Source organism: Aulonocara sp. 'chitande type north' Nkhata Bay, linkage group LG11 (genome assembly GCF_057382095.1).
Source record: "Aulonocara sp. 'chitande type north' Nkhata Bay isolate Kocher_YH1m ecotype deep benthic linkage group LG11, A_spYH_male_GT1.1, whole genome shotgun sequence".
Lineage (NCBI taxonomy): Eukaryota > Metazoa > Chordata > Actinopteri > Cichliformes > Cichlidae > Aulonocara > Aulonocara sp. 'chitande type north' Nkhata Bay.
Window position 1 is genome coordinate 32,918,743 of NC_141354.1, and position 25,444 is coordinate 32,944,186.

Consider the following 25,444-nt stretch of genomic DNA (forward strand, 5'->3'; position numbering starts at 1 on the left):
AGTATTTTCATTGTTTTCTAAAATTTTATATTTCTAACACTTCATGTATAATATCAATTACTGATAATTACTGTAATGAACGGCTCTTACACTAACAATATTCACTCATACATGTATATTCTGTACAAACAGCAGAGATTAGTCGAATCCACTAGCATGACTATACTAAATTTTGTTTCTGTTATAAGATGCTTTATTATAAAGTGTAAAAAAAAAAAACAACTGAATTCAGAAAAATAATTCTCTAACAAACATTTTATAATACCCTATAGTGCGGGCTAATGTGCAAGATAATAGTGCGGCTAAAGTACTTTCACATTGGTTTAAATAGATTCAACTCCTCCCATAAAGTTAAATTATCTGCGTTTAAACCCCGTATCTCGCGCTCTGATTGGCTGGCTAAACTGTATGGGGACCCTGGTGCTGATGCATTCAACATCTGGGAGAAAAGTGAGCATTACAGGGGCGGGGCGTAGCGCAAAAAAACTGCTCCATTGGCCAATCGAAGGCAACCTCATCCTAACTTCACTCGTTGATTGGTTTGAATCCCTGTCAAACAGCACTACGGGGCGTGGTCTGAGCTGCAGCCGAGGTGTTGTGATTTTAGTCTAACCAGCTTCAGTCCTGTCACAACAGTGAGGGGCGTCTTTTCGCTACGCTGGCGCTCTGGGAATACTAACCATTTCAGAAACAACTAGCTAAAACTAACAACCCCGCTTTTTTTCCTTCGTCATTCTCGAGACTTTACAGCTTGTTCTCTGCGACAGTATCTCAGAAACACTGCGACGTGTGTATTTTCAAGGTGGAAGCACGAAGGTAAGTGGTTCGTTTACTAGTTGAGGACTTTGGCGATGCTGTTGCAGCTGTGCTTACTTTGCTAAATACGAGACAGATGCTTTAAGTTTGCCACAGAAGAGAGCTTATTTAGGCACGTGAAGATCGACGATAATCACTTGAAAACAACATATCAGACGCTTTTAATAAACCTGAACTGTCCCTGTACTCTCCCGGAGTTTCATTTATGGTCCGGAGAAGCCGCTGCTTTTCTCGGCTGTGTTTCGAAGTCCCCGTTTTTTCTGCACTGGTAACTGAATAACAGAAATTACAATCTGACATCAGCCAGGGTTAGACCAGTTTTATATAATAGTTATTTTTTTTGCAGTAGCTCTGTTCCTTTTTGTTTTCATTATTTTCATGTGTGTATCACGGACGGGTTTGGAAGCTGTGTTAACATCGGCAGCGAAAACTATATGCATAGTCATATGAAACCCTGACATACACGTTTTCTCTCTTGTTGCTGCAAGAGTCCCCAGCAACTTATCACAAATAAGCAACCGATAACACGTCTCTGACTGGCATCTCGCCTGAGACACTAATTGAATTTTTGGTTTATTTTCTGGCGGAAGCAGCCCAAACTTGTTTATCAAGGACCTGATTGTGGAAAAACAAAAGAAAGAAAGAAAGAAGGGAAAAAAGCGGGGGATTAGTGCGTAATGGAGACTGTTCACCATCAGATAGAGGGGGAAATCAGTGTGAGTTTCTGGAAAAGAAAAGCAGCAATTACGTGGCAGTTGGATTATTGTGAAACGGCACATCTCCCTCTCACTCTGCACAGATTTTACCTCTTAAATCACGCTTACTTGTCTTAATGCCAAACTCGGAGGGAAAACGATGAGCTCATTGTTCTAACAGGTTTCAACGGGAGAACCTGCCTACGATGCAGAAAGAAATTGGAAACCTGTGTTTTTCTTCTCTTCTCCTGCTTTCCTAGGAATCGCTGGTGAATGTTTATGTTGAAATGGATGCTCGTGGCTGCTTTTAAACCGTCCTCCGCACAAAGGGAGACCACGATTTGTCTCAGCCCGTTGTGCATTAGTCCTCTAATTTCCTTAAGTGGGTGTTCAGTTTCAGTTGAGGCTAAGAACATTTCAACAATAAATAAATCTCTGTTGTGCATAAACACTGACAGACTACACCACTGCCTTTTCGATCCTGGACTCTTGCAAGGTGATATTGTAGACTGCATGCCCTCTTGCTTAACTCAAAGGCTGCCCGCTTCTGCCGTTTCTCTTTGCTGTATCTGTAGCCTTGCAAAAGTTTCCCAGGCATTTTAAAAATTCATGTTCAGCTTAAGGGTTGCTTTGCCTGGATTGAACAGCAGAGCCAGCACTTACTCGTCTAGCATGTGCCTTTTTGTTCTGGCTGTGGCATGATGTTTTCCTGGAGCAGTCAGATGTTTAAGCAGAAAGTGTGATTAGATCTTGTGATCTTCTTTGGGGGTTTTTTTTTTTTTTTTGCCTTGTCCCCACTCCTCACAGCTGCTGCAGTGATATCATAGGATGATGAAGCCACAAATGGCTTGCGGTTTCCTACCCTAGTTGTACAATGACTTGGCACTCTTTGCTGCTGCGAGGACATTGCAGTGTGCCTTCAGGTTATTTTATTTGACATGTAACTGGTGCGCTAACCAGAGGAAAGGTGCTGCTGCTGTTGTGCAGGACTAGTGGGATGCTTCTGTGTAACGTATCCAATGCTTAAGCAGCAGCAGTGGTGGTCTGTGGTCCCATCTGTACTGTGCACAGTTCATACAAATCTACATTCAGCCCTCATTTGTGGTTGTCGCCCACAGTCGCAATGAACCAACTCTTTGGTTTTTTTGTTTTTTTCATTCTCTTACCATTAGGAAAGTCACATTCTGCTGATGGGTGAGTTATAGTTGTGAATGTGAGCGAGAGCAAAGTACCAGCAGTGCATTCATTTCCCTGTCACTGCTGAAAATTGCTTGCTCTTCGTCCAGCTCTCATTTTCAGGCCCCGATAGGTCGGTCGCTCAGTTAGCATGGTTAATGGTGCATTTAGCGCAGTGTGTAATTTTATTTCCAATTTCCATTCCGCTGCTTGCTTTTAGTTTGAAGTGACAAGAAGCCCCGATGGAGGGGCCCTGTGTGTGCAGATGGCATCTTTCTAATGGTCCTCAGGGTAATGATGGTTGAAATAGGCTCCTAACCAGGGGCTGAGGACTGTGGCCCTTGGGGGACATTCAGCAAGCCTATTTCCATTTTCATCATCAAGATAAAGTACTCAGAACATAGGCGTATGTACACACACACAGTTAGTCTGCACTTTGGATTGGTCAGAAGGAAAAAAAAAAAGAAGAACTTCAGCAGGACTGATGAAGACACTTTAAACCCTCAGGCGAATTTGAAGTTTGTAAATTGCTGTGCCCTATTTTGAGCTCAGTGGAACTTGAGGGCATAGATAATATATTTTGGGATAAATTTTGTTTCACATCATGTTCAAAATTGTCTGAAGCGCTTTAGACTTTAAGCACTTGTGCAACTGCTGATGTCTAAAGAAGGGTGGGTGCAGTGCCGTGCTTCAGGAAGCAACAGTTAATCGCCACTCCTCATCCGCAACATATGGGACTTTGTTTGGCCCTGTACCTGAGAGAGTCACCGGTCTGTGGCACCTCATATTTCATTTTGATAATGGCTGGTAACCCGTGGCAACTGTGGAGGCAATGAGAGCTTGGCTTCTTGAAGGGCATGGTTGAAAAAGGGAAGAGGGTGGGTTAAGAGGATGTGAAGTCCAAGGCTGCTTCCCCTGCTCTTTCCTGGTTGGTTGCGTTGTGTCCAGCGAAGGATGTGGGACCCCTGGGGAGTGAATTATTACCTGTCAGCCCCGCAGGCTCCCTGTCATCCATAATCCAGGGCTGACACAGCACAGGCTGGTCCAGGCTATCTGCTGGGACCACAAGGCCTTGGCCTCCAGGTCTGGCCTGGTTTGGCCGTAGCTGGTAAGAAATCGCATTAACATGTTGAATCAAGCGTTACAAATGCACAGTTTAAGACTATCATACAAACCTACCTTGTGCCTTTTGCATTATAGCCAGTGGGTCTTTGTTATTATTCTGACTAGTGTAGCTTTTGGGGGGGTTTAAGTTGGTTCTTTTTTTTTCTTACTGAGCAGAAGGAGCTTCTTTACTGTGCCTTGAAGTAAAGCTGTTGCTCATCATTTTGCTGATTCAGTGTACTGTATCTCCCAGGTTTATCAGCCTGTGTGGTTTTTAAAGTTCATTTACAGATTGCCAGTGGCACAGACATAATATATACTGCCAGCTGCATCTGTTTTCCTGTGATTGTCGCAGCTTGTTGAAAGTAAAGGTGAATACGGCACTGACAATTTTTGTCCGACAGGTCTAATCATTAACTGTTAGATGTGAATCCTTAGCAGGCATATTATTACTTTTGATTTCAAAAACAGGCGTGCAGCTTCATCCTGCAAGTGGTCCTGTGGTTAGTGTAGAACTGAAAATTATAGCCAAGCTGATGAGTGTGTAAGTTTTGGGAGGAAAACCTTTGAGTTCAGTGAAAGGCTAGAGGGAAGAAGTGAAGGAAGAAGAAAAAGATGGCGGGAGGCGGCAAACCACAAACTGGACAAGAGACAGGCCTTGGTGCTTTTATCCAGACTGGCTGTCTTCCTGAGGTTTTGTCAAGCTGTTCCTCAGAAACATTAACCCCTTGTCAAACATGGACTGGGTCTCTGTTTTCCAACTCGCCACAGCCACATGCAGTGCGGCAGGAACACAGGATGATTGTCTGGTAACACTTCATGAAGCATGGTGGATGCAGTCCAGCAATTGGAGTGGAAAATATAACCTGTGGCTCTCAATGTCAGCAAATTAGCTCAAATTCATATTTTTAGTCTAAATGGGGGTCTCGTGTATCACAAAGGAGTCTTTGTCAAAAATCAGACCTCAGCTTTATTCTCCTTTGTTTCTTTTCTGTATTAAGTCATGCACTGAGGTTTCACTGTTTTCAGTGTGGTTTGTCTTTTTAAAAATGCTGAAGTCGAGTAATGATACTTGTAGTTTCATGCTTTTTGTCTCTCTCACTCCATATCAGTTGCCCTTTAGATGAAGGACAGAATACCCATCTTCAGATATCAGACACACTCACTCTTTGATTTGTGTAACAAGGAGGCTGTGTACGCTACCTACGGGGAAGCTTGGAAGCAGCATGCACCACAAAAAGGATTTCTTCTGAATGGAAAGAAAATGAATCATCCAAAAATAAATTCTTGTCATTTTTCATGCATATTCTATGTGGAGAAGTAGCTAATGTAGTGCGCTGTGTGCGCTTGAAGTTTTTTATATAATATATAAAATTATTAGCTATTGAATAAGCACAAAGATCCTCCAAAATGCCCATTCAGCTGTGTGATCCACAGAATCCAGTTTATTTTGAAAACCACAACAGTCAGTAGCAGAGCTCCCCAAAGATTAAGATAATGCAGACATCACAACAGGCTCTCTTACATCCACAGAGAGCAGAAATCCCCACATTTATGATTCCATTTCTTGCCTCTGTGTTTAATTGTAGGAAGCAACTGATATGAGGAAACACGTGTCTCTTTAAGTAGCCTCTGCTCATAAATACTAGCTCTTGATTCTTGAACTCTTAGTTGGGTCAGCTGGGGAATGGCAGAAGGGCCCAGTTTGTTGCTCCAAATGATCTCTTAATTACTTCATAATGTGGGCAGTCCTCCTGCATCATTGATTAGCCAGTCAGGCTTAACATGGAACAAATTGCTCCATGACTTTCCAGTCTCGCGCCCTTATTGCTTGTATTGGTAAAATTGGAAACTACAGTGAATGTTTTATGTTTTTTATAAACTAAATATTAATTTCATTCAAATGGTATATACTGTACACCAGAGACCTTATTAGTTGTTTAGCTATTTACCAATAGTTACCAAAAGTAACATCATAAATGCAGAACATTAAGGCAGTATGGGATCATCTTGACAGAGAACGTAACTAAAGACGACCAACATCCGAATTTCCTAAAGACTACTTAAAGAAATTACAAGAAAACTTTAATTCAATTAAGTTCAAATCAAGTTAATTCAGTTCACTTTTATTTATATAACACCAAATCACAACAACAGTCATCTCAAGCTTTCCTTAAGATAGTCCAGGGTGCGTTGAAGAATAAATGGTCATACCAAATATTGACTTATATACTGTATTTACGCCTATGTTTGCATATTATTCAATGCACTGCACCTATTTCTAATTTTTAAGAAAAATATAAAGTAAAAAGGGGGGCAGGTCAAGACTTTTTCATAGTGCTGTACTTAAACATGCTGGTATGTTAATAAAAATGATCAGACATTAGGCACTAAAGTTGGCTTGTACTTGCCTATTACTGCAGTGCATTTGAAAGTACTAAAGTAGACAGTTGGATATCTGATTATTAATATCAGCATTGTTACTGAGCTTGTCTTGCAGTGTTTCGTTTTCTGATTTTATCTTTGTCTCCACACAAAAACATTGTTGAAACCTATAAAAAGGCCCAAGTGTACAAAAAACTCTGCGCTTTAATGTCACTGTTTTGCGATGTGTGACTCTCAGAAAAACATGCCAGCTCTGATAAAAGGAATTGATGAGCTTAGAGGCTCAGAGGCTTAAAGGCATACAATTCCAATGGATTGAAAAATGTGGAGAACTGTTTCTCGATTCCGATCCTTTGTCCCATCTAACTGTTTTTAGCAGTGCAATTTATTGAGACTGCCCAGTCTATGTCACACACATAATGGCTGAAACACTGGAAAAATTGCAGCTGGTGTAGCATATGGGGAATATCGAACAAAGAACAAAAACCTGTATTAGTTATGCCAGAACAACTGGCTTCGATAAACAGAGTACAGAACAACACAAAACTACACTTTAAAATTAGTGTGTGAGGGAGCGAACAAACTATGTATTTTATCGCCTGAAACACAGCCATGATATGTTACAAATGCTGTGTAGCAAAGAGAAATGTTGCACATTTGCTGCAGTCAGTTACAAAAGCTTTGCTAATGTGAATTAATTAGGTCATATTTGGTTGTTTATGACACTTTTTTTAAGTGTTTGAGTATTTTAAGATAGCTGCTCTGCATGTATTCTTAATATTTTGGTGGCACAGTTGGAGAATGATATTCAATTCTTGGAGTTAAACTTTGTAACTTTAATTTGGCCATAACCCAAGAACTAGAAAACGCAGATCTCAAAGTAGACAAGAATAACAGCAGTAAAAGTTACACATGTGCAAAGTGTCCTCTATGAATTACCCAGTTGTGTGTTTTTGCAGACCTGGGCTCACAGAGCATGCAAATTGCCATCCTTCTGAGCTGATCTTGCAGGGAGTGTGTGTAAGTGAGACGGCCTCTGGCCAAACCAGCCAGCTGACTTCCTGTTGGCTCCCCACACACATGAAAATAATCACATTGGTATGACTCCTCCGCACTTTCCAAATGATGTTGTATCGGATGGATCAAATTCTGGTAATAATTGGGGTCATTCTCTAATCATTGTAAGCTCGACCATCTCCATATACATTCACTGAAATGGGAAAGTCAGCCTACTTCCAGCATGTTTTTCACACTTTGAAATCTGAATGTTTGAACAGGAACATCTTCAAAACTGTTAAAGATAAAAACCTGAAATTTTCAATGACCTTTCTGGCCATAACATTGAAGCAGGATCTATAATTCAGGACAGATGCATTTAAAAAAACAAACAAACAAACAAACAAACAAACAAACCACTTGAATAGTGGCTAGTCAAGAAACATGTTATGGGTAGACACAAACATATTTGCTATATACAGCTATAATTATATATGTCTAAATTTTAAACTATAGATTTTACAGGCAGAAACTTTGAGCAGAAATTGTTCAAAAACTGTAATGATTTGATATGGAATAAACCAAAGGAGTTTTGGGTTTCTTAATACTCGTAAAACAAATGTGTTTTAGCAGCTCCTTTTCCAGCAATTTGGTTTATTGCTGTGTGCATCACAAGATGAATGTGGAAGTTGTAGTAATGTGGTTTGGCCAGTTTGCTGTGCAGCCCAGCAACATTTCCTCGTGTTGGATTTTTGTTTTTCTAGAGCAGGAGGGCTGGTAGATCTTTGATTTGGGTTTTGTTTTGAGTTTTGTTTTTTATTCGCTTGTAAAGCGAAAGATAAGAGAGAGATTAATTTTGCCTTAATAATTAACTTATTTCAGTTCTGCGCTGCATCAGTGCAGTTTTGAAGTTCTTGTGTTTTGACAATTAACCACAAAAGATTATATCAGTCCTTTAGCTGGCAGTATGGCAGTTTAAGTATGATGAAGTTCTTTATTTTGTTTCCTGTGCATTTTCCTGTTTTATTTCTGACAATTTTTGATCGCCTTTCCACTAAACCTGGAGCCTTTTTATAGTGCATGTTCTCAACAACGTTTATCTATTTTCTCTGTTGTGCAGTATCGTGTTTTCTTCAGCATTTTCGTCTTCATTGCTGGTTGTTGTTTCTTTCTTCTTCTTTTTTTTTTTCCTGTGTGTGCCTCACTTTTCAGAGATTGGCTCTCAATCAAGTGGTGTGGGCAAGACTGTAATGCTGTTTTCAATTTGTGAAGTTTTTGCTTCTTTTAGTGGAGCTTTTTTTTTCTTTGCCTGTTCAGCCACAGTGGCTATCACAGCTTCTACTAACAGCCAAGTTACTCTCCTATTTCCTGCAAACAAACAGCTGTTGTTTCTGGAGGAAATGTAGCCATCCATCTTTGTCCCTGGCAAAGACCTACAAGATAACCAGAGCTCTTTTTGTTTTGGTTTGCACTTTCAAAAAGAACATTAGGCACAGCTTATTTTCCGTAGAATAAGTTGTTACAGACATGTATTGCTTTGAATTGGAGCACGTCTCTATCCAAGACAAACATTTGGGTCTTTTTAAAAAATATATATTATTAATAAAAAAAGGGCTAGTTTGTCCCTACATGTTTGGCTGGATATCATTACACACAGAGCTTTTGGTGGCACAGATTAAAATCTCACAACTCCTGAAATGGTGAACTGAGAGAAAACAAGGCTGATCCAGATCGGGTGGCAGAAAAAAGACTGGCCTCATTTAAGCCGGCTAACAATGCCTGAGAATCAGCTGTCACCCGTGTCTGTTTTGATACAGTTGTTTTTAGACTCTTCATTAGTCTGCTGTTTAAACAGAGTGATACTTTTTAGTCAGATGCATGCCTGCTTTGCGCATTTCGAGGATGAGAGACTTTATTTTTGTAAAGATTGTGAGTACTGTGTGTAAGGAATTTATGTTGTGTCAGTAATCCAGTCTGCTAATGTTTTAGAGCAATATTGGAGCTGCTGGCATCATTACTTCTTTTTTTGTTTTTTAAAACACAAATGCAGAATGAGGCCTGTTTTCATAGTAAATCTTTTGATAGCTGATCATATGAAACAAGCAACTGTAAGTGTCATATTGCACTTTAAGCCACTGTATTTATTTTATTTCTCATACTATAAATCAACTGATTAGTTTTTGGAAATAACAATAAAATGAGTTGATACTTCCAGGTCTGCATGCACATAAATGTATCAAGTGTATAATGGGGGAAAAAAAGAGAATCCCGCCAAATTCTCACATTTGAGAGGTTTGCCAAACATAATTGAAATCCACCAGAAGTGGGTTGCACTGAAAGACTTGGAAGGAAGTGTGCAAAGTGTTGATGTTGAAATGGCCATCGCTAAGGCTGTAGAGCAGATATGCGGAACGAATTGGGTGATGCAAAGCAATGTGGGTTAAGAGTTTCTGGCAGAGTGAGACTGAGAGATTGAATATCTGATTTTTCTCAGGTTTCTCTTTTGATAATCTGTTGCACAGAAATTGTCTTGCTTGTCAGATCTCGACTGAAGCAATTAGGTTGACTGCATGAGGGAGGAGGGGTCTGGTGTGTTGTTGCTATTGAAGTAACTTTGAGTTATGATCATGCCTCATTGTTGCTTATTGCAGTTTTTTTGAAATGAGAATTTTTTATGGCCCTGAAACGTGAAATGAAGCAGGAAATTAAAAACCTACGTTTTTTTCCCCCCTCCTTCCCTCCTGTCCTATTCATCCACAGCTGATGCCTTCAAACAGTAGTAGTTCCTCGTTTCTATTCTCCACGCACTCAGGTGACAGGTATTCACATATTTAATTCATTTAAGTGGTCAGAGAATTGATTTTTTTTCTGCAGGGAGTTATCTCACATCTTTTGAAAATGAAATGGGCTCTTCTCACAGCTGGATGGTAATATGACAGTCATACTTTGAAAGAAGATCATAAATGCATCTAATTTCCAAACTTTCCAAAAATAGCCCAAACCACTTGACCCATTCCTTGAAAGGTTGGGCAAGTCTACTTGCACTTACCGTACTGGTCTTACTTTAAATGGATAGCAGAAGTTAAACTCTGCAAACCTTAAATTTAGGTGGAAGGTAGATTGATATTTTCCGGAACCGAGACTGGCTTCCCAACTCTCGGCCTCCCTCGGGGTCTTTATCCGATTTCTTATGCATGCACCCTGCGCTTTGCAGATAGGAATTGTGGCTGATTTTGTGCAAACAACACTCTGCATACCCTTGTGCTTAAATCTGTAATGTGTTAAAATTAGAATCTATAGTGTGTTTTCTTTTAAGATTTAACTGTGAATTCCTGGGTGAGTATGAAATGTTTTACCTGTGTGAGCATTTGGGGCCGGATGTTGGCCGCTTTAATCTGCTCTGACGCTCTCATGCTATTATTTGTGTATATTTTAGTGGTCACCATATGTGCAGTGAATGTTTGGCTTGGACAATGTGCGATAAGTCTGCTCGCCTACACTTAGCTTGGTCATTTTCATCCATTTCTCAGAACTCCGGGCTTGTTTCCATTAAACTGAGGCTATTTTTATATCAGTGTTTGAGGGGGAGGGTTTATCAGGGGGTTTCAGTTAGTGTCATATGAATCCAAACCGGGCAGGGGTCCAGGGTGAGTAAAACAGACCTCCTCCTCCTCTCAAGTGCCCTGAACTCTTTCCATTTGGAGAGTGTGTGTACCAGTTTATTAACCATGTGTTGACTCACTGCCACAGCTGTGTGATTGTGTATGAGTTTGCATTCTTGTGGTTAGGGGAAAAAAAAAGAGGAATTCTTCATAGATTCACCATGAATCCCTTGATGGTTAAGCACTGATGCAAAGAAATGTTAAGAAGAATTAAAATGTCACACTGTGTTGCTTTTTTTTATTTCTTGACCATAGACTAAAAACGCCAAACGTGAATTTACTGACACAAATCAGAGAAAAACAAATTAAAATGCCCCAAAACATGAATAACATAATTGGATTAATACGTTAAAGCTTGCTCTATACCTCTATAAGGTCTTGACTAGGGATGGGTATCGTTTAGGTTTTATCCGATACCGGTGCCAAACCGGTACTTTTGAAATGGTGCTCAAACCGGTGCTTAAAGAATGGAGAACACAAACTTTGTCCAAAAACCTCTCATGTTCAGCTGTTTTTTTTTTGTAAAAAGATAACAATGTTAGCCTTTTCTGCAGCTATGGGGCATATATGGTATCACTCTTGGCTGGAAGCAGTGCTTAATCAATGGAAAAAACACAAACTTTGTCCAAAACCTCTCATGTTTAACTGTTTTCCACTTTTTCTTTGGTCATTTTAGCCTTTTTGGCCAGGGTGAAGGGAGCATCTGCCATCAAACAAGAAGACAGCTGCATGTAGCTATGATGGTGTTTGCTAGTTCACCTTACATGCATTAATGTAATAATGTGATTAGCCTACTCAACGTAAATTACACACGAACAACATTAAGCTACTCACACAGAGAAGAACGGCTGCTGCTGCCATCATCACCCGTCATTCATTTCTGCTACACTGGCAGGGCTAGGGGCCAGGACTCTATTCTTCGGGTCTTTGGGGGATGTTGCTCCGGGTCCGATAACAGGCAACCCACCCGCAGTAGATGTGCACGGTGTGAGGTCTTGCAGCAAGCTATCAAATACGGCGCATTTCTCGGCTTTTAAAAAAAACGCTATGCGTCGCCAGGTGTTTCATCGGATTTGAGGTGTTACCTCCTTTGACAGTATCAGCTTAAAGCACTTGTTGCAGGCTGCTGAGTTTGCATCTTTTGCTGTGAAGTACAGCCAGACTTTTGACCGCTTCGCCTTGGGCATTTTAATCTGTAGCTCTGCACAAGAGAACGTACGTACCTAGACCCGCCTACTATCCTCGGAAACGTAAAATGATTGGCTAGAATCTAAAATGTATCACAGCTTAGGAAAAATAAAGCACCGAAATGTGCGCTGCTTTTCGGTCTGGTTACTACAGTTTATGTCAGAACCGGTACCCATCCCTAGTCTTGACCTCAGTAAATGCACGGAAATTACTTTTATTTTGATTTTGCAATAGATTAAATTGAATTCAACTTAATTGCTGCTTATTCCCTAATCAAATAAGCAGAGGATCATTTGAGCACCAAGTTAACATTTCTTGCATCATGCTTCATGTGTTATCTCAGATTGTGAGCTGTTCATCTTTCTTCTTTTTGCATTACAAAAAAAGCATCTTGCATACATGACACATTTATAATTGGGTTATAGTGAGTGTGACTAAATAAGAAAGCAAATGGAAACAAAGGTTGAATCTTCTTACTTGAGCATATATAAATAAAATATAAAATAACCATCAATTATGTCAATTTGCAGCTGTGTTATTGAATTTTGGATATCCACTGGTGAAGGAAAAGGTCATGTTGCTTGTCAAAAAATTCTGTTAGTCAAACTATAATTCCCCGAACATAAAAACAATCTTAGAGTAATTGCACATGATAATTTTGGCGTGTGTGTGTGTGTGTGCGTGTGTGTGTGTGTGTGCGCGCGCTCCACAGTGATGTGGAGGACTGTGCCGGGATTTAAAAACATGTTCATTAATTTACTCTGAGGCTGTAAACTTATTTCCACCAAGAGACACACAAACACAACAAAACACACCCACTCAACCACATGAGCAACTTCCAATTTCCAGCGAATGAAACCTTGTTTGAGCTGTCTTCATTGCCTCCCTCTCTGTCCTCCCGGCTTCCATCGTCTCTCCCTGAGGGGCAGTTTTTAGTGACTGATGGCATGAAAGCCAGCTGAGGGTAAACAAACCAGCAGACCACACTTTTGCTTTAATGTCACAAGTCAATGACATGCAGCTGGGTGAAAGGAATGAGAGGGGGGGGGGCAACACCTACACTTTCACTCTCAGGGCCATATCTGAGGCTGACAGTAGCCCTCCAGCTAAACACAGACAGTCTGCATTAGTGTTGGCCTGTAGCTACAGGTGCCAGGAGAATCAAGCCCAGTTTTATAACTTGGACAGAAAGACATGGTACGAGTGTTTATGCTGCTCTGAAGCAGGTTTATACAGCTTTGTTAAAATTATCATTATTAGGTGTCAATTTTGCAGCCTTATGGAAAAGAAAGAACAGTTCTATGAGCTACAAACCTTATTATGTACACTTAAGTGTATTTCAGTTGAGCTGTATTTTTTTTGCACAATCACTAAACAAACACTATTTCTTGTTATTCAACTATGAAATATGTGGGTTCTTTAAAAAAAACCAAAAAAAAAAAACGAGGGGGGCTTCCCCTCTGTGTGAGGCACCCCGGATTCTTACTCGTTTGTGGGCCATGAAGTTATCAAATACCAAGTTTCCACAATATGGCAAGATTAAGAGGAAGGCCTGTTCAAATTGCAGTGTCTCATAGTTTTCTTTTGTTTGGTTTTAAGATTTTAGTCATTTAGACCCAAGTAGGTTTGACGTGGGTCAACCTTTTACAGTGCAACTCTGTCCACCAGCAGCTGTCAGATCCTTCTGGAAAAATAAGGTTTGATCTCACAGGATAGTTTTTGTCAATGGAATTTAAATGAGTTTAAAAGTGGCACTGAGTTGGCAATATTTCTCCTGGATTACTAAGTATCAAACCCTTTCTACTAGGATTGTGACAATAGTAGAATTTCACATTTGATATCAATACCCAGGAAATACTCAGTATGACTTTGATACCAGATTGTCTGACTGTGCTATGTTTCTGTTGTCAGAATTTTGTTGCTGATCAGAGTTGGTAAAGTAGGGTGCCGCTCTTGTCTAGTTGCTAGTGGGCTTATCTCAGCTTCAGAAAGCTTGCAAATAGCTGTGATATAAATTAACACTGCCTGTTGACTTTACAGACACGCAGGACTCAACATTTGCTTTCTAGTTCCAACATTACTGTCATCATTTTTTGTACTATCCCCCACCTTAATGATAACTTAACAGATGGCTGATGTGCCAAAGGGGTAATTGCTATTAGTTTTACAGTTACTGTTAATGTTTGCAGTGTCTGTGTGAAGATATACAATAACTGCTAACGGGCGCTTTAGTGGTGTTGAAGTGTAAAGTGCTGTGTCAGCCTGGAGGCAAAGGTGGGATGCTGCAAATAGTAGTTGTTGTTTTTTTCCTACCTACTTATCTGTCTCATACAAGCAGGTAAAACAAAATGGACTAATGCAGAATTATTGTCACATGCATGGGGTTTGGGGTGTGTAACATATATTGACACAATAAAAGAGTGCAAACATTAGGCTTGGTGTCTGTTTTGTGATAAAACAACCAACTTCTTCCAGTGAAAGTAAAGTGCTATGCCATATATAATGGTTTTTATTGTTTGTTTCTTTTTTTAAAATATTTTTGCCATAAGTGTCTTTTTTGTAATTTCTTTTCCAAAGCGTCTTGAGAAGTAGATCTCTTCGATTTCTAAAGATCTTTCAGAAACACTTGACTCTGACCTATGAATCATCAAGCATATAAAAGGCACCTAACTCAAGGGATGGACCAGTGTTGTCTACCCATACCAGAAAACTTTTTAAATTGTATCTTTAGGCACTTTAGTAGCACTTTACTGCCTGGGACATAAATGCATAATTTGTTCCTATTTCTTTAGTTGAATCTATGAAAAATGCCAGAGATAATGACACACATGCACGCCATTTGAACTGGCATCAGAAATGACATCAGTGAAAGTGTGGCTGTCAAAAAGCCATTCTTAAGGAAAACTGGGAGAAAAGGCTGAACTGTTCCTGAAGACTACTTAAAGAAATGATTAAAAAAAAGTTTGCCTACAAGGGTTCAGGCTATGTTGAAGAATAAAGGTGGTCTTACCACATTTTCACTTTCAGGCTTGTTAGAATTGTACAAACTCACATTGCACATTTCAGTAAATCAATCTATTTTTCCAATTTTTGAGCAAAACATAAAGACAGTACTGTATGTTCCAGAAACATTGCTCTCTAACAATTCAAGTCATTAAAAAAAAATAGCAGAATAACTTTAAGGCATAGTCGTGTGTGCATGTCAAACTGTCTTTGAACACATTTCAAATTTGTACTAACTGAAAAACTCGATATATTGACCTTTTTGTGAAAAGGTTCTGCACGAAAGATGGGGAATTAAATCAAATGTCATGTGCAAGTTTTATTGACTATATAATAGCAATTCAAAGCCGTTTATCAAGTACCAGCACCCCAACCGAGATCTAGTGCACTTCCTGCAGCGTACTACTGTGTTTGCCGCTTGTCAGTCAAAACCCCTCTGATTTGAAAATTAAATCTGTGAAAGAAGAGAGCTACTGACTGGCCTATGCCTAACATGTGCAGGAGACAGAGGTCAGTAACTCCATAGACGGCAGTCTATTCACAAGGAAGATCTTTTTAATTAGACTATGTTCTTTTAATTAACCAGCCAGCATAATATCTGTGTCCATTTGTCAGCCCTTTACAATGCTTAGCGGAGCAGGGTGAAAATACCTTCTTTTGTCTCCTCACTGTTTCAGAGATCCCTGCTTCCTATTATTATATATCATTGTTCACTGAAATGTATTTTTTCTTGTCTTTTAGATTAGCATGATAATACCCCCATGGAGGGGAGGAAAAGTGGTGAAGAGCTATTGCAGGACTGCTCGTCAGGCTCACTGTGTGCAAGACCGTGGTTATTATCATACTGAATGCACCATCAGTTAAGCTAACAGCCCAAATTTCGACATTTATCTCCAATATCATAGCCTGACTGTCAATTGCATAGGGAGCACTATGGTAAATTACAGGTTATGTCTTGCTCCTTGGAGCCTGGATCGTTCCCCAGTGTAATTACGTTATGCTAATTCTGCCCCCCATGTACTTCCCATGACAGAAAGAAGACTTTCCAACTGTTCAGATATTAAGTAAAATATGAAGGAATAAATGTGGCGATTTACGCTACGGCATTGCTCGCGAAACCCGAGCACACCCCTTGTTTCTCCATGGAACTCTAGGGGATTGAGGAAAAGGCTCAGCTAGAGCTTGTAGCCATGTTTCCATAGACCGGTTCAGCTGCAGGTCAGGCTACCTTGAACTCCTCAGCTGGAATTATTGTGTCAGAGGTGGACAGGGTCAGGCCACGCTCCTCCCTTCAACACAAGGACTTTGTTAGTGTCGGACACGCAGCAGACACTGGCAGCACAAATCCCTGTCACGCTCTCGGAGTAGAACCCTGCATGGGTCAGAGGTTGTGTGTTAAGGGGGCATCCCCATTTCATGACCTGAATACTGATTGATTTCCTTGAATGGCTATCAAGGTAGGGGGCCTTGCCTAGTGATTGCAGGGACTGGTCAAACCACTTACCCTTACCCCATGTGGCGATTCGCAGTGAGAGAATGCGGTACAAGGGAAGGGAAAAGCCACTCTTTGTCACAACATGCGCAACTCCTCTGCTCAACTGTGTACCTCAGCGGGCGTATGTTTTCACTTTCCCTGAAACAAGACACTAGACCACATGTTTCCCTTTTAATAGGCAGCTGAGTGAGGAAAGGGCAGGAGTGTGGTCTGTTTGCCATTTGGTAGAAGATGGACGAGGCAACACTCCCTAGTTCCTCTGATAGATTTATTAGTTGTTCAAAATTGCACAACTGAAGTGGCCATTGACCGTTATATCAGTCATTCAATTAGCGGTGTTCAAAGTGCTTGACAGTCACCTAAAAGGCTGAACAATTTTCTTTATTTTCACAGCCAGACGAGTAATTAATCATTCCTTTCAGTAACCATGTTCTGGTAAACACTAACCAGAATATGGCAACAATGCTAAAGTTGGAATAAACAATAAACAAAATCAAAGGCATGATAAAATGAGCCCTTCAATTACTGTAAACTTCAGAAAGTTTTCACTGACTTTGTTTACCATAAACTGAATTTGATCTGTTAAAATGACTAGCACAGGGAGAGCAGAATAATGCACAGAACTGTGATTATGATTACTAAAAAGTTCATCCTTATAGAGTATCTGCAGTGGGACAATGCCATTTAAATGTCTCCCATCTCCTCAAGTGAAAAAGAAAGGTCACAAATAAGACTGAAACATGGCACTCATCATCACTATAAAACCTCATGATCCCTTGTACTGATGGGAAACCCTTTAAACCTGAGTTTCCCCCATCAGGGTGGATTTGATATTTGAAGTTGGCTTGTTTCTGCTTGAGGAAGCAGCACAACATGTCCTTGTGTCCTTTTACTGAACTACTAGTAAGTGAACACATTTAACAATGTTGTCAATTGTTCAACTAAAAAAATAATCTTACCCATTGTTAGGATTTTGGTTGATCATGTTGTTAATGTCTGTGTAAATTAGTTGTAAAACGGCCTTATTGACAAGAGCTTGTGTATTTAAAAAAAAAAAAAAAAAAAAAAAAAAAAAAAATATTAGTTTAAAAATAAGGTGAGAATAAGTTCAATGTGTGATTGGCCTAAATATTTTAGTGGCTTTCAGCTTTGAGTCATCACACGAATTGTCACAGCCCAGATCATACACTCTGGAGTGATATGAAAAGTGAATAAAAAAGCGAATAAATATTCCTACAGCGAACTCGGATGATTAACCAAAGGCTGAGAGTTAGAGAAGATGTGAGCGTTCACACTGAGGCTTTTTGCTTTCCGTGCAACCTGAAAGTTTGTGCTTTTTAGTATAATTAAATAGTAATTAAGAACTGCTAATCACTCCTCCCCACCATTGATCTGAAAAAATGTGCATGTGGTGTGTTTTGTTCATTGGAACTGAGAAATGATAGTGTCATCTCCAGTCTCATTGTGGTGCATTTCTTTACTTTGGTCACTTGAAAAGTCGTTCCCCAGGCATGAGCTTGGAGGAGTCGATATAACCGTAATTGATTCTTTATACTGAAATGACTAAAAGCTTGAATTTGCAAAAGCAAGCAAATAAGAAAACAAGTAAACATCCAGTCCAGAGATGAGGCATCAATTTGATTACTCCTTCAGCTGTAGCTCCCAGTTGTGGTTTTGAAATTATTCTATTAGAAGGATCTAGTTTATGGGTTTTATTAAGAGCTGAGTGTGAGCCCAGACTAGTCCAAAGTTCTAATGATCAGGGATTCTCTTTCATGCTCGTCACACGCTCAGGACAGATTAATATAACACTAAGAAGAAAAATCTCCAGTACTTCTCTTTAATGTCAGGGCTTATTTTTTGATTTTTTTTTGTCAGTATTGAAAATGCAATTTAAACCGTTTGCAACCTTAGGTAATATGTTTGATATTTTATATATTTATGTAGCAATTGCCACACAATACTGAGTTGTATATTTTGTGGCAATTGCCCCCCTATTTCTAGACACGTTGCACGAATCTACCAGATGGCCTGATGTATGGTATTTAAATCTTCCTTAGTTCTGGTAAAAACACAAGAACACAGTACTGAAATCTTCTAGATGCATTTAGGGGCAATTTAAAGTCTTGAAAGTGCACCAGAGATAGCTTTGTAGCTCAGGCAAAGGAATTTGTTTTCCACAAGCCCTTATCTTCCTTTTGAAGTTTTGTGTTTTTTCTCAGACAGTATTGTAAGTTCCAACAAATACCAAACACAGATCCTTATTGTCAACATACCACTGATGCAAGAAAATAATGACCGCACACCCAATGGTGTCACAATAGCTGGTATAGGCTGTTACTGATGCACAGCAGTTCTACTTTCCATTTGGGACTTGTGGTCCTTTTGTCAAAACAGTGAGAACTTGAGAGAGAAGAAAATATGCTGGCTATGCCTTAACCTTAACTGAACCATCATCAGCATGTGGCTGCCAGCTGGAGTGTTTGCTAATCCAGAGGATGCTGCCTCTGCAAGTCTTTCTGGGCTCTGCTACTTGAAATTTGCAGGGTGTAAAGGTCTAAACCTCAGTCATCACCATTTGTCTGAATTAATATTGGGACAGGTGGAGATCCAACTAGGTCATTATATTACACAGTATTTCACAAAAATGCTTAATAGTTATTGCTGGTTTAATAATTGAGACTCTACATACTCCCTATGGCTATATGATAAAGCAAATTAAATACTTTTGCTATAGGATCAGGAACTACATCCTTCTAAAAGAAAGATAATCACTTGTCAACTTTTATGCATCAGTGACTCAGAATTTCACATTTTACATTTCAGCTTTCAGCTCAGATGGAATTTTTTATTTTTTTTTGGTAATATCAGGCTGTATGAAGCTCTGTTTAGGTTTGTGCACTGGCAAGGTGAAGACGTTTTTTCTGGGAGCAGACTGCCAGAGCAGATTGTGAGCTGAGATGCCATCATCAGATTTGGCAAGTTTGGGCTCTTGGATTTGTCAAAAGATTTTGTTCACTTATTGCAAAAGCAACCTGTTGTCATGTGAACAGCATTTCCAGCAACGTCTTTTCCTCAGAGTTCAAAGCAAGTTGATTCACATTTTCATTTCACATTCTGGCATTTTTCTGATGAAAGTGAATAGGACACCCAGCAATGGATACTTGTCATTGTTATCTATACTTTGGAGTTTTAGAGATTTGTGATGGAGAATACAACATGACTACTATGACTGTTTTTCAAGGCTTAGGCAGCATCACCGTAAGCTGTCCTGCATTATGTCTGAGATGTACACAGATCTAAGAGGCATCTCCTATTTTTCATTCACAGATTCACTGACAGCTGGAGTGTGTACCAAGCTGGTCTAGTTACCTGTTTGGTGGATCACTGGATTCAGCAGAGTGTTTGAAAAGTTAAGGTAAGCTTTGCCGCTTCTTTCTAAAAGTGTGACTTTCTAAATGGATCCAATGTAATTAAAAGTTAAATAAGATTTGATTTGATGAGGCACGGAGTCACTATTCACTGATCTTTCAAATGCAGTATTTAGATTGAACTGAATATATGTGACAGTGAAAGTTCTACTTTCATGAGGCATCTACAGAGGATACTTAATTAATGGATGGTCTATGGAAACACTGCTACTGCTGCTTTTTTTTAAAAATAGGTGATTGAACATACAGCACTGTATCTATCTAATTAATTTAATCAAAGGTAAGGAACCAGCTTTAACACATTTGCCATACAGCATTATCCAAGGACAAACTTAATTTAGTCCACTGGTTTTTAACTGGTGGGCTAAGCAACTGAATGAATATGCTATTTTTAGGTAAAGACTTTGCTGATAGTATTCCTTTATTCAATTAAAATATAATTTTTTTTCTTGCAAATCACATAAATTGTGAGGTGTTGAGCATGAACTTTTTTTGTTTTCGAAATAGGGGGCATTCATAAATTTAGAGAACCACTGATTTAGTCAGAGCGTGCATAAGAACCACATATTACAGTGATACGTAGAAAGTGTGACGGACTGAGCTCATGGTTTGAGTTTGCAAGTTGTCAAAATTGCTTGAGTGGTCAAGATTTCTATATTTCTGTTTTTGCTCTCACTGGTTTGAATTTGGTGAAGCTCTGTTAATGGCAGTTGTTGAATTTGATGACATATGGGACTGTTTGCCTACATTGCCAGAAAATGAAAATGTAGAGTTTGTCAGATTGCACAGCGCATTTGTTAGAATGGACAGATGGGAAATGGTTACTTTAAATCAAGAAGTTTTGGTTCCTTATGTTGATTTAGAGTGCTCATCATCACTGTTACTTAATGTCCTCAGGGGGAAAAATGTCCAAAGTCTCTTCATTCATCGATACTCGATAATTGCAAATTGGCACATGTCTGGTGTTGTCCATGTCAATGTTTTCTGGTGCTGTGAGCTCTGTTGTCAGGTAGACAGGTAGTCAATGGGGAGAACAACTGAACAAATGCATCAGAAACTTGTAGCATCACTGAAAAGCTATTGTGTCTGGCCAAGCATTTCCCTTGTGAGCTTGAATGTGGACAGTAGAGGACAGGGCCAAGGAGTGCCGATGACAGGATGCCTCATGGGAAGGCTGGAGACAGATGGCTGGCCAGATGTAGCCCTGCTGTGACCTTGAAGGCATCTGAAGGTAAAAGCATAAAATGTCTCAAAAATGGCAGACAGAACAGCAAAGAAATGGGAGTGTTTTGTTGTGGTCTTCTCATGAGCTGTTTTGGTTTTTAGACTCGTTATGTTCTTTGTTCTATTAGCATGTCATCATTTATGCTCCTAATTTTCTTTGCGGTGAGCTGAAGTTTTTGTGCACATCCGGTTTATTTTTTAGCTCACACTGTTGAGGGATTATTAGACACACGAGGCACTCACTTAGTTGTGCAGCTTTACGTTGAAAAACTTTTCTAGCAACCCTAAGAGTAAGATCTGATGTTTCAGTTCATAGTCATTTTCACACATGTACTGCATACATTTTTGGAAGAAAAAGGTCAGCACAATTGCCCTTTTGCACTTCAGGACCCACAGCAGGAGTTTTTGTCAGGCAAGGGTGCTGCCTCGGCAGAGTCTGCAGGAGGTAACCACTAGCTGGCTGTGAATTTGCTGAACTATTAACCATGCTGTTCCTGCATTAGTGCAAATCGTACAACACACAGACTTTGTACTATGCAACTCTCTGCATAAAGACCATTTAATGTATTTAATGTTCCAGCAAACTGTTTTGGATGTTTGCACCAGCATCAGAAAATGTCTAGAAAAGTACTGAACTGCATTGTATGTGTGAATACAGATGCATGATGGACTTATGTATGCTATTTTCCATAGTTTACGTTTACTGTTATTCATGCCAGTTAATAATAGACAAAGAAACTGAATGTAAACATAAGTTAAGAGTCTTGTTCATCTTTGCTTCACTGTACAATGTTGGGCTCTCTAAACACTGGGAAGTATCAGGTGTCAGCATGCACATTCTTAAACCCAGTGTTTAAAGGTTTCTGTGAGAATATCTTATTTGGTCATGTCTTCTTGATTCTCTCTGGATCGTGGAACTTTATTTTAAATTTGGAGTGAACTTTCCACTGTTGCTGGCTGAACAGTAGTGATTTTATGTCAATACTAGAAGAGACACACTCCTGATGCAATTCAAGCAGCAGACTGTGAAGCAAACGCCACCAGCAGCCCGATATTGTACAGGCCTCTGGGGCTTTGAGCACAGCAAAGGGACAGCCTTGATCAGAGCTGGGAACTGGATGGTGAGCTGAGGGTGGGGGGGGGTTGCTGTGAGAAATAAGAGGAGATGGAGGAGGGTAGAGGTGTCAGGCGAATAATTGGGGTGAGGAGATCTCAGGGGTGGATAGAGGGAAGCTTTATTAAGACCGCTCAAGTCTGATGTGCTTGCATGGCCGCCTAGCTCTTCCTCACACACCCACGCCTATGGGCCAATCCGCCGTTTCCACAAGAGACTCTGTAACAACAAAGGGATGAAGGCCAAAGTCCTCAAGCTCCTTTCAGTCACAGATAAGACAAAAGACCCCATTACTTGAAAAGCGCTGATGGGAAAGCAGCAGTATATGGATCTGCCTTTTTCTTTTAAACCAAGGCTCATTGTTGCTTCTTTTAAGCTATGCTGCTGTTACTTGCTGCTGTATTATATCCTGAGATCCTGTAGATTTACTAAGTTCGATGAGGTGCTGGTAATGTGTTTGTTGTTGTACCGTAACTGGTGAATGCTTGATAGTCTTTTTGAATTCCTCCGCTCGTAGAGGAAATGTCCTGACCTCTTTGCTAAGTTCCTCTGAAATGCACGCTTTTGTCATTAGCTCACTGTGACACATTTAGACACGTACTTAGCACACTGCACAATACGGTCTGCTTTTAATGCATTTTGTTTGTGATACAATGAATGCACAACTTGCAAATGTACAAGCTCAAAGTGCAGACAAATATTACCACTTAATATGGATAAAAGATGAGTAATCTCTTTTGTTTTGCCTCACAATGGGAAAACAAACTTTCCAGGGTGACCGAGACCGATCGTATCAAGTGTGATGGTGAGATTAGGAGCTTAACTGCTTATTTTCCCCTGCTCTGTGAACATTGAAATGTTACTTTTGAGTCAATGAAGTTCCCATATCAATAATTGAATCCTTTGTAGATGCGTGCTTCCTTGAGTTTGGTATTCTGAAAATGTTTGCAGTTTCACAAAAGCAGATTTTTGTGAGTGACACAACAAGGATTTTGAGTTGAAGCAGGAGGCGGTTATGGGGAGAATTAGCGGCCTCCCCCAGTTCTCTGCTGTAAATTGGTTTCTGTGGAAGTCATGAAAAAGGGGGCTTGGAGGTCTGTTTTCTGCTTCCTTAGTAGCTTGCTAATCCCCCACGGCTCTGGCTGGAGGGAGAGCTGCTTGCACATATACAACCGTTGTGGAAAATGGCGTTTCTCCTCCTCCAGCCCTCTTTCGTCCTCTTTCCACTCGGTCCTGCAGGGCTTGGCTAATCCTCTGCCTGGTCATGGCAGGGAGATTGCAGCCTTTTTCAAAGCTGGCTGGACTTCAAAGTTACAAGGATACAGGGACTAGAGGAGGTGGGAGAAAATTGGGTCCACCGCAAGCAAAGACTGCAAGGGGTTCACCTCAGCTATTTCTTTTGCTGTTTATGAGGTGACACTGAAGAATTTGTGGTCTCAAAGGAGAGACTTTGTTGATCGTAAAGACAAGACCTTAGAGGTGGTGGCTTTTTTGGATTATGATTTCTATATAAAAAGAAAAAACAATACCCTTATGCAACAATGTGGGGCACCAACATGCAAAGTAATAATAGACACACAAATGATGCAAGATTCGTGATAAAAACACTAAAAGCTTATGTATGCTTTTACCTCTTTAGAAAATCAATCATGTTAGGTTTTTTTTAAACTTTTGTAAGAACTACTGCCAAAATGCACAACGAAAAGGGAAGTGGTATTTTTTTCCCTATTATTTTAGAAAGTGTGTTTACTTTGAAAGATCAATAGATTTTGAACTCTTTTCTCTACGCGTTCCTTTTATGTTGGCCGAGTCTTATTAGGTTGTCATCAATTTAGCATTGCCCAGTTGGACTCACAGGTGCTCAAGATTTTGGTTCTGTCGTTAGACTAGTCTTTGTTAGAGCTTCAGCACTGATGTTTTGTGCCAGTTTTTTTTTTTTTTTTTGTCCATTACTCTTTATTCTGCTGGCAAATTGTCTAATTTTCTGGAAATGCCTTTGAATGCTGATCCTTTGTTAAATTCTCAGATGACAGAGAGATTAGAGTGAGATCATTCCAGATGAAGAAAAATGTCTGCTATTGAAATTTTGTGTAGTAGTGTGTAGTTGGCTTTGTGATGTGTTGACAAGCACTACGCACGTTCACTCTGAAAAGTCAGACGGGAACTTAATTTGCATGTGAGTTTGCATGTGTGTTGCGACACACATCTCGTGGCAACAAAGCTCTTTGCATCCTTGAAGCCATAATGTCTCAGTTTGTGTTTAAAAATGCTTTTTTACTACTTGGAATAGATTAATATAATGAAATTGAGAAAAATGAAAGACACACTTCAAGGATATACTTTTAAAGTAATTCCAATTCTTATTTGCCAATGTCAGAAATCAGTTTTAAGTAGTTTTACATAAGTCTTGATAGAAATTACTCAAAATGGCTTGTAAATCCCTTTTTTTTTCCTTTTTTTTTTTTCTTTCTTACAGACTTACTTGGTATTTCAGTAGACTGCTGATCCCAGCTGTCCTTTAATTTAAGAAAATATTGGCTAAAAACAACCCAAGAAAAAAATGGTCAATGGTCACACTGTATTTCGTCTTTCTTTAAGCTACTCAAACCCTTTAGGCCATTGTGTATCCTTCTTTATTTGGATTTTGTCTGGCTTTTTAAATATAGCTTTTAAAAAAATATTTTCATGGCTTTAATAACTTATTTTATTTAAGGTCTTGACTACAAGGAACCAGGATTGCAAGTTTATTGGTACTCCCTATTCACCATCAACATGGTAATTACTTTAAGTGGACTCTTGGGGAGGAGGAGGCACAGGGTTAGAATTTTACATGATTCCCTGTTTTGGTGTTCAGGGAAGTGTGCAGTCAATATATATTGCGTCAGTCAGATCTAATTCACACCCCTTTAACCAAGCGGGTGCGAGATGTCAATAAGCTTTTCTAAGCTTCACCCTGGGGTAACCCTTCATGAAGGTTGGTTAGTTTTAGCTCAACTAGGAGGATTATGTAATTAACCATGGTTTCCTTAGTAACTGCTGTTATGGAGTTTCATTGCGTTCATTTTATGTCATTAGTACCGCTTACTTTAAATGGATTTTAGATGCTATCAATATGCTCATGGTGCAGAAGACCTGCAATCTGCTTACTTTGGTCT

The 25,444-nt window shown here is 39.7% G+C and overlaps 1 protein-coding gene across 4 annotated transcripts in view; it reads left to right on the plus strand.

Moving 5' to 3' along the window:
- Positions 1 to 602: 602 nt before the first annotated feature.
- Positions 603 to 25,444, plus strand: part of sema6cb (semaphorin 6Cb) — a 147,934-nt gene continuing 123,092 nt past the window's right edge. For all 4 annotated transcript variants that reach the window (XM_086312223.1, XM_086312225.1, XM_086312226.1 and 1 more), the window contains exons 1-2: positions 603 to 816; positions 19,851 to 19,938. The gene's annotated coding sequence lies outside the window, so the exon portion shown is untranslated. The remainder of the gene's footprint in view (positions 817 to 19,850; positions 19,939 to 25,444) is intronic.